Source organism: Agelaius tricolor, unplaced genomic scaffold (genome assembly GCF_023055355.1).
Source record: "Agelaius tricolor isolate 1412-34295 unplaced genomic scaffold, bAgeTri1.0.p SCAF_135, whole genome shotgun sequence".
NCBI lineage: Eukaryota > Metazoa > Chordata > Aves > Passeriformes > Icteridae > Agelaius > Agelaius tricolor.
This window is the reverse complement of record NW_027269395.1, coordinates 156,555-165,220: the sequence shown is the minus strand read 5'-3', so window position 1 is coordinate 165,220 and position 8,666 is coordinate 156,555. Positions and strand designations below refer to the sequence as shown.

Here is an 8,666-nt window from a genome sequence, read left to right as displayed (position 1 = left end):
AAAAAGGAAAGGACTAAGAGCAGAAAACACAAACCGAGGAAAAGGAGAAGGTGGAGAGAAAAAGAAGCGAGAGGACTGAGATAGACAGTTATAAAGGCAACAGAAACAAAGGGTTAGATATGGATGGAAGTTAAGGGAGAAATAGAACGGTAAAGTGAGGAGCAAAAGGAAGAAATACAGTGGAAAGAAATGACAACGCCGCACCAAAAAAAGACAGGAGCCACGGTGGGGGTAGGGAAGGGCAGGGGGTATCTTTATTAAGGGTGACTCAACTTTATTAAAAGAATGTTTTCATTTATACATCAACAAAATACATGGAAACAGTGTATACAAATGCAAGTGCAGATACAATCCATAGACGCACTGGTAAAAATCGAGTTTACATACAGAGCAATACAGGGCAAGGCAGCAGCTAATGCAAAAGCAATACAGAGCAATACAGCAAAATGCAGCATTTAATGCAAATGCAATACACAGCAATACAGAGCAATACAGCAAAATGCAGCATTTAATGCAAATGCAATACACAGCAATACAGAGCAATACAGCAAAATGCAGCCTTTAATGCAAATGCAATACACAGCAATACAGAGCAATACAGCAAAATGCAGCAGCTAATGCAAATGCAATACACAGCAATACAGAGCAATACAGCAAAATGCAGCAGCTAATGCAAATGCAATACACAGCAATACAGAGCAATACAGCAAAATGCAGCAGCTAATGCAAATGCAATACACAGCAATACAGAGCAATACAGCAAAATGCAGCATCTAATGCAAATGCAATACACAGCAATACAGCAGAATGCAGCAGTTAATGCAAATGCAATACACACCAATACAGAGCAATACAACACATACTAACACAAGATGATAACCTTTTTCTATTTTCATTGCAGGTTGATTTATTGTCACAGGACACGCAAAACAAGAAAAGCACACATAAAACAACACTCATCTACCATTAACACCCCCTTCACAGGACACACAAACTCACCATCGCTGCCATCACAACCGCTAAATTACACCCCAGTAATCATTGCTCCTCGGGAACGTGGTTCCCGGGATCACGAAAAAATCCTCCTGCCTGACGAAAACCCCGGTCCCTGGCCGGTCCGCGCCCAAACTTTGGCGATGAACGTCGCCTCGCTGACCGACCGGGACCCGGGAAAAAAAAACCCAGCCGGGGGGGAAAAAAAAAAAAAACCCCCCCAGCTGGGGATTTTTTATTCTAAATTTAAAAATGAGTTGAAAAACCTGAAAGGCAAAACTCATACAAGGTTACAACCCTACAACCCTTCAACACACACACACTGCCTTCAGCTTACACACACACCCATGCTGACTCACACCTCAAACTCTCTGCTACCCCTCGGCACGGACTCCCGCCCCTCCTCGGGAACCTGGTTCCCGGGAGGCCCCAAAAAATCCTCCTGCCTGATGAAAACCCCGGTCCCTGGCCGGTCCGCACCCAAACTTTGGCGATGAACCTCGCCTCGCTGACCGACCGGGACCTGGGAAAAAAAAACCCAGCCGGGGGGAAAAAAAAAAAAAACCCCCCGGCTGGGGATTTTTTATTCTAAATTTAAAAATGAGTTGAAAAACCTGAAAAGCAAAACTCAGACAAAGTTACAACCCTAGACCCCTTCAACACACACACACCCACACTCGATCGGACCTCGACCTCTCCGCTGACCCTCGGCACGCATTCGCGCCGCTCCTCGGGAACGTGGTTCCCGAGAGCGCCCAAAAAAAATCCTCCTGCCTGACGAAAACCCCGGTCCCTGGACGGTCCGCGCCCAAACTTTGGCGATGAACGTCGCCTCGCTGACCGACCGGGACCCGGGAAAAAAAAACCCAGCCGGGGGGAAAAAAAAAAAACCCCCCGGCTGGGGATTTTTTATTCTAAATTTAAAAATGAGTTGAAAAACCTGAAAAGCAAAACTCAGACAAGGTTACAACCCTACAACCCTTCAACACACACACTGCCTTCAGCTTACACACAAACCCATGCTGACTCACACCTCAACCTCTCTGCTAATCCTCGGCACAGACTCCTGCCCCTCCTCGGGAACGTGGTTCCCGGGAGGCCCCGAAAAATCCTCCTGCCTGACGAAAACCCCGGTCCCTGGCCGGTCCGCGCCCAAACTTTGGCGATGAACGTCGCCTCGCTGACCGACCGGGACCGAGGAAAAAAAAACCCAGCCGGGGGAAAAAAAAAAAAACCCCGGCTGGGGATTTTTTATTCTAAATTTAAAAATGAGTTGAAAAACCTGAAAAGCAAAAGTCACACGCACAAGGTTAAATCCAGTCAGCATGCGCTCACACACCCAGACAGACACGTGCTGTCGCTCACGCTCCTCCCGCTTACGTGCTCGGTGTGGCCCTTACTCGAGACGCTGAAGAGAGCGCTTCCACGCTTCTTCTGGCTGCCGCTCCTTGATGTCAAATGGTAGATTCTGGGGAAATTGGGAGCCTCGGGGACCTGTGAGACGACAGAAAGCGGTAAATGAGTGGCTATCTGACAGCTAGGACTTGTCCCTGCTCTGACCGATAAATTTTCTACCCAAAACCCCATTAAAGACAGATGAACAGTAAAGTTTTTATAACTTTTCTACCTAACTGTGACTACGTGCCAGGACAGGGCAGCTCCGAGCATAAGTGGTACAGTGTAAGTACATACAGTATAAGCCAGCATAGGCACACACAATATAAGTACATACAGTATAAGCCAGCATAGGTACACACAGTGTAAGTACATACAGTATAAGCCAACATAGCTACACACAGTGTAAGTACAGACAGTATAAGTACATACAGTATAAGCCAACACAGGTACACACAGTGTAAGTAAGTACATACGGTATAAACCAGCATAGGCACAGACAATATAAGTATATACAGTATAAGCCAACACAGGTACACACAGTGTAAGTACATACAGTACAAGTACATACAGTATAAACCAGCATAGGCACACACAATATAACTACATACAGTATAAGCCAACACAGGTACACGCAGTGTAAATGCATACAGTATAAGCCAGCATAGGCACACACAATATAAGTGCATACAGTATAAGCCAACATAGGTACACACACTGTAAGGACATACAGTATAAGCCAGCATAGGTACATACAATATAAGTACATACAGTATAAGCCAACATAGGTACATGCAATGTAAGCCAGGACTTGAGAGAGCTCTCTGGAAGATTAATTCTTGAACCCTATACCCCCTGGGAAGATGGAACCTATAGAACTCCTGCAGTCACGTGAGGAGGGTGTAAGACGCTCCCTCAGGAAGTCCAAGAGAATGGCGTGGAAAAAAAGGCACTACCAAAGCCGCTAGTGAGAAGGAAGATGGATGAGAGCATCTTGTCCCTGTGAGACGTTCCGGTCTCAAAGTAAAAATGCAAAGATGCCGGAATAAGGGATATCCGGAAAGGAACGTGAAGTAGAATATGGCCTACGTGGCACGGAATAGTGCCGATAAAGCGTCGAGACGTGAAAAAGGCCTGTGACACGGAAGACGATGGACACGGACTACATAACACAGACACGGACAACATAACATAGACACAGATGACATGACACAGAGACAAGTGACAACTGCCTGGCACTGTCCCCTTAGGAACTTGAGATTGCTAGTGCAAGATCAGCCAGAGGCTGATGATGCCAAAGGAAAGGGAGCCCTATGACGATGGCACGTGATGATGAAATGGAACTCGTCAAAAGAAGTTAGTGCTGAAGTAGTTAAGAGGATGCTCGAGAGGCTCAGCGAGCCTAGAGAAGGAAGCCGACTGCCGGGTGACCGTGGCCGTAGCTCTGGACGTGAAGGGGAGCTCCTCCGAGGAAAGATCCGTGACGACGTCGGGCCGAGGGAGGCGGACGACGCGAAGTACGCGGAAATGTGGAGATGGGTCGGAACTGCCCTGCCCGGCAAAGGCTCTGGCGAGGCTGAGGGGAAACCCTCTCCCTTTACTTCCAGAGAGCCCACCCCGCTACAGACCTGTCCCCTAAGCTGACATCTGATTGCCTCCTGTGAGAGTAAAGGTTTTGCCCCTTCCCCCGACCACTGGCCCCGACACTTAGCTTTTGGAAGAGGAGCGGACGAAATCCATCCTCGGTCGCACGTGGACGTGGAGATGCTCTCCATGGGGGCTTCGGTGCTGCCGTTTCCAAGCTTTGGCTACGAGGCTCCTCAGGGTACCTGAGACAAAACAGAAAACCTGACTATTGCCCTCAAAACCAGTAATCCCCGGGACTCCTCCGCACCACTGCCCCGGCTCACCTCAAATCTTGATTTCACTCCAGAGGGTGCCTGGAAAACACCTGCAAAGAGAAAAGGTACACGCTTAGCATGCTGCTGTGTAACGCTCACCTATGGGTCAGCCTGCCTAAACTCTGACTCACCTGCCCTCCTCTGTTCCTTGGCGTGCCTAGGGCAGCGACGGCACCTGCAATGAAACAAAGCAGAAAAGCATGCGGATATTCTGTGAAGACGCAACCTCCCAAGTCTGACAAGGATGCCATGCCGATACCTTAAGCTCTCACCCACCTGACATTGGCGTGCTCGGCCAGGATAGATGGCAAGTGGACCACCTAAAATAAAATAAACAAGAGGAGATGCTTAGAGCTGCACCAAAACTGAGAACTCAGCAATAACAACTGCTTCTGTATGCTAATCAATGCTCACCTTGCCCACTCGGCCTTGACTGCTGCTCTCGGCCTTGACCTCCTAAAAAGAGAAACAAAGAACAATGCTGTAACAGCCACCATTTATGCTTCCTCGGCAGAGACAAATGGAGACTGACCTGGTCAGGGCAATCCCCTCACCTGGGATGGGGGGCTCTGCCCTGGATTTTATCCTTCTGCATCTGAAAGAAAGTTAGGACAAAAGTCAAAGGGCTGCAGGATAACTTAAGAGCTCCAGATATCTTGTGTCCATCTACACATTGCACCTAGACCCAACCACACCCCACATTACAAATTTCAACTCCCCGGGACTTCTCCTACTGCACCAGGCTATGCGGCAGGGCAGAGCAGCTCCGGCACAAATGTGTGCAGACACCCGTGACACAGGACAGACAGGACACGACAAACAACAGGCACACAACACAGACAGAAATCTCTGGGCAAGAAGGATGACTGCAAGGACTGAGAAGATGCCAAATGATATAACCAAGGGGAGACTGATGGTGGGCTGATGAGGCTCAGAGAAACCTGGAGGAAGAAGATGCTAACCAAATGATTTATTCCAAGAACTGCAAAGATGGATGCCCGAGAATCCTACGGCCAGAAGCCTCTACCTGCCCTCACGTTCTTACAAGTCCTAGTCCGCCATAATGGATCCTGGCGGGGCAGAGCTGCCCATACAGCTCAGAACAAGACCTGAAAAGACACCTGACCGGATGCTGCTAAAGAGACAAGAGAGTCTGATGCCTCTCTGAGCTCCTGAGTCCAAAGTTCTACGGCTTGGCTGCCAGGCCGAGGAATGCAGAGAGCACAGGTGCTAACAATGATGCCAGGGTTTCTGACAGGCCCTTCCAAGGCCTAAAGTAAAAGACATGACATAGCCAAACAACACAGTACAAAATAGACAAGTGACACAATACACACCGGGACTGCTCTGCCCTGCGCGCCTCAGCACTGTGATCCAAAGTCAGACTTTGCTTTTATGGAGCCTAAGGGGCCGCCTAATGGACACCCCCAATCTCCAAAGGAGACTCAAAAACCCCTCCCAGTAATTCCCAAACCAGCCCCCTGCTTTCATCCCCCCTGTGGGTCGTAGCCCTCTACTTATCTCTCGCACAGCTGGGCATGCCGGTCTCGGGTGCGAAGAAAGGCCACCTCGTCAGCCGGGAAGGTCCTGCTGGCACCGGGCTGGGGTCTCTTAGACAGCTGTATTAAAGAAAACCAAACGTCAGTGCCCGATCTTGGCAGCCCATCGGCCAAAACCCCACAAGTCTGCTACTCACCCTGCTCCTAAGAACGCTCGGCTGCTCGGGCCGCACGCTTCGGGCACGCTCGGAGACCGAGGCCTTCGTCACGGGGGGTGCCTGGGTTAAGAGGAGAGGAGGTGATTTGGCATGGCTGAAACCTGAGGGGACCCTCGCTCCTCCTCCCTACTTCCCCGACTCACCGCAACTCCCGGGCAGCTGCCCAAGGCCACCCGGATGGCACCTTTAAATAGAAGGGTTCAGGGCTTCCTCACCAGGTCCTGTAATGCATCCACAGGACTCACACGTGCAGGGAACCCGGTGCATCCGCCGGCTGGTGACGGGGGCTTGGCAGGCTCCGAGTGGATTGCCTAAAGCGTACAAACGAGAATGGAAGCTTAGAGCAGCACCAGAAACTGAGACCGGAGCAATAACAACTACTTCTCTCCACTGCTCACCTTGACTGCTGGTATCCAGATTTACTTCCTAAAAAGAACGACAAAGAACAGAGCTGTAACAGAGTCACCGCATACACTTCTGCTGCAGAGACAAATGGTGCCTCACCTGCTCGGGGGAAAGCGCTCACTCGGGATGGGGCCCTCTGGCACACATTTAATCCATCTGAATCTGAAAAAAAAGTCAGGACAAGAGTCAAACTGTTGCAGGATAACTTAAGAGCTCCAGATATCCTATGTCCATCTACAAATCCCACCTAGAGTCCAACTACATCCCACATTACAAACTTCAAGTCCCCGGGACTTCTCCTATTGCAACGGGCTATGCGGCAGGGCAGAGCAGCTCTGGAACAAATGTGTGTGCAGACACCCGTGACACAGGACAGACAGGACGTGACAAACAACGGGGACACGACACAGACAGAAATCTCCTGGCAAGGAAAATGGCTGCGAGGACTGAGAGAATGCAAAAGGGGATGACAGAGGGGAGACCGATGGTGAGCTGATGAGGCTCAGAGAAACCTGGAGGAAGAAGATGCTAACCAAATGATTTATTCCAAGAACTGCAAAGATGGATGCCCGAGAATCCCATGGTCAGAAGCCTCTACCTGCCCTCTCGTTCTTTCAAGTCCTAGTCCGCCATAATGGATCCTGGCGGGGCAGAGCTGCCCATACAGCTCAGAACAAGACCTGAAAAGACACCTGACCGGATGCTTCTAAGAAGACAAGAGAGTCTGATGCCTGTCTGAGCTCCTGAGTCCAAAGTTCTACGGCTTGGCTGCCAGGCCGAGGAATGCAGAGATCGCAGATGCTAACAATGATGCCAGGGTTTCTGACAGGCCCCTCAAAGGCCTAAGGTAAAGGAAATGACATATCCAAACACACATAATACACAAAAGACAAGTGACACAATACACACCGGGACTGCTCTGCCCTGCTCACCTCAGCACTGTGATCAAAAGTCAGGCTTTGCTTTTAGGGGCCTAAGGGGCCGCTCCATGGACACCCCCATCTGCAAAGGAGACTCAAAAACCCCTCCCGGTGGGTCCCTAACCTGCGCGCCGCTTTCATCCCCTCTCTGGGTTGTAGCCCTCTACTTATCTCTCACACAGCTGGGGATGCCGGTCCGTGTCAGGTGCAAAATAAGACAGCTTCAACATCTGGGAAGTTCTCGCTGGCACTGTTGTTCAACAACTCCCTGTTGTTTCTTAGTCAGCTACGTGAAAGAAATGCAAATATCAATGCACGATCTCTGCAGCACACTGACCAAACCCAACAATTCTGTCACTCACCGTTTTCCCAAGAATGCCCGGCTCCTGGGGCCGCACCCTTCGGCCGCGCTCCGAGGCTGATGCCGTTGTCACGGGGTAAGCCTGGGGTAAGAGTAGACGAGGTGATGTGGCATTGCTGAAACCTGAGCGGACCCTCGCTCCTCCTCCCTACTTCCCCGACTCACCGTGACTCCTCAGCCATTGCCAAAGGATACCCTGGTGACACCTTTAAACAGAAAAGGCAGAGGCTTCATCGACGAGTCCCGTGATTCTTCTGCAGGGCTCGGGAGAGCGGCGCACCCGGTGTGTCGGCGGGTTGGTGACTGGGGCTCTGCGTACTCCGAGTGGTTTGCCTAAAGCGCAGAAACAGGAACAGATGCTCAGAGTTGCACCGGAAAGTGAGACTGGAGCAATAACAACTGCTTCTGTACCCTACTCAATGCTCACCTTGCCTACCTCATCTTGACTGCCGATATCCAGCTATACCTCCTAAAAAGAAAAAGAACAGTGCTGTAACAGAGTCACACTTGACACTCCCCCTGCAGAGACAAACTTTGACTGACCTGCTCAGGGGAACCTCCTCACTCGGGATGGATGGATGGATTTCGCCCTGGATTTTATCCTTCTGCGTCTGAAAGAAAGTGAGGACAAAAGTCAAAGGGCTGCGGGATAACTTCACAGCTCCAAACATCTCCTGTCTATCTAGGAATATCATCTAGAGTCTGGCAACGCCCCACAAACTGCAAGTCCCTGGGACTTGTCCTCTTGCAGCAGGCTATGCGGCAGGGCAGGGCAGAGCAGCTCCGGCACAAATATGTGCGGACACCCGTGACACAGAACGTGACAAACAGGGGGACGACAAACACAACACATCATGCTTGTGGTGAGGGCCTTGAGGGGAAAAGGCAAAAGGGATCCCAAAGACACACTAGGTAACACGGTACGCCGGACAACACGACGTGGACCGGAACTGTTCTGCGCTGCCCGCCTGAAA

The 8,666-nt window shown here is 50.5% G+C and overlaps 1 long non-coding RNA gene across 1 annotated transcript; it reads right to left on the bottom strand.

Moving 5' to 3' along the window:
- Positions 1 to 225: 225 nt before the first annotated feature.
- On the bottom strand, positions 226 to 8,005 carry LOC139586730 (uncharacterized). Its single transcript, XR_011677940.1, has 11 exons — positions 7,858 to 8,005; positions 7,694 to 7,774; positions 6,511 to 7,617; positions 6,405 to 6,432; positions 5,986 to 6,317; positions 4,844 to 5,908; positions 4,704 to 4,745; positions 4,566 to 4,609; positions 4,421 to 4,464; positions 4,299 to 4,339; positions 226 to 4,217 (listed from the first exon to the last, which is right to left on the bottom strand). It is a non-coding gene; the product is annotated as an uncharacterized lncRNA (long non-coding RNA).
- Between the last annotated feature and the right edge of the window lie 661 nt (positions 8,006 to 8,666).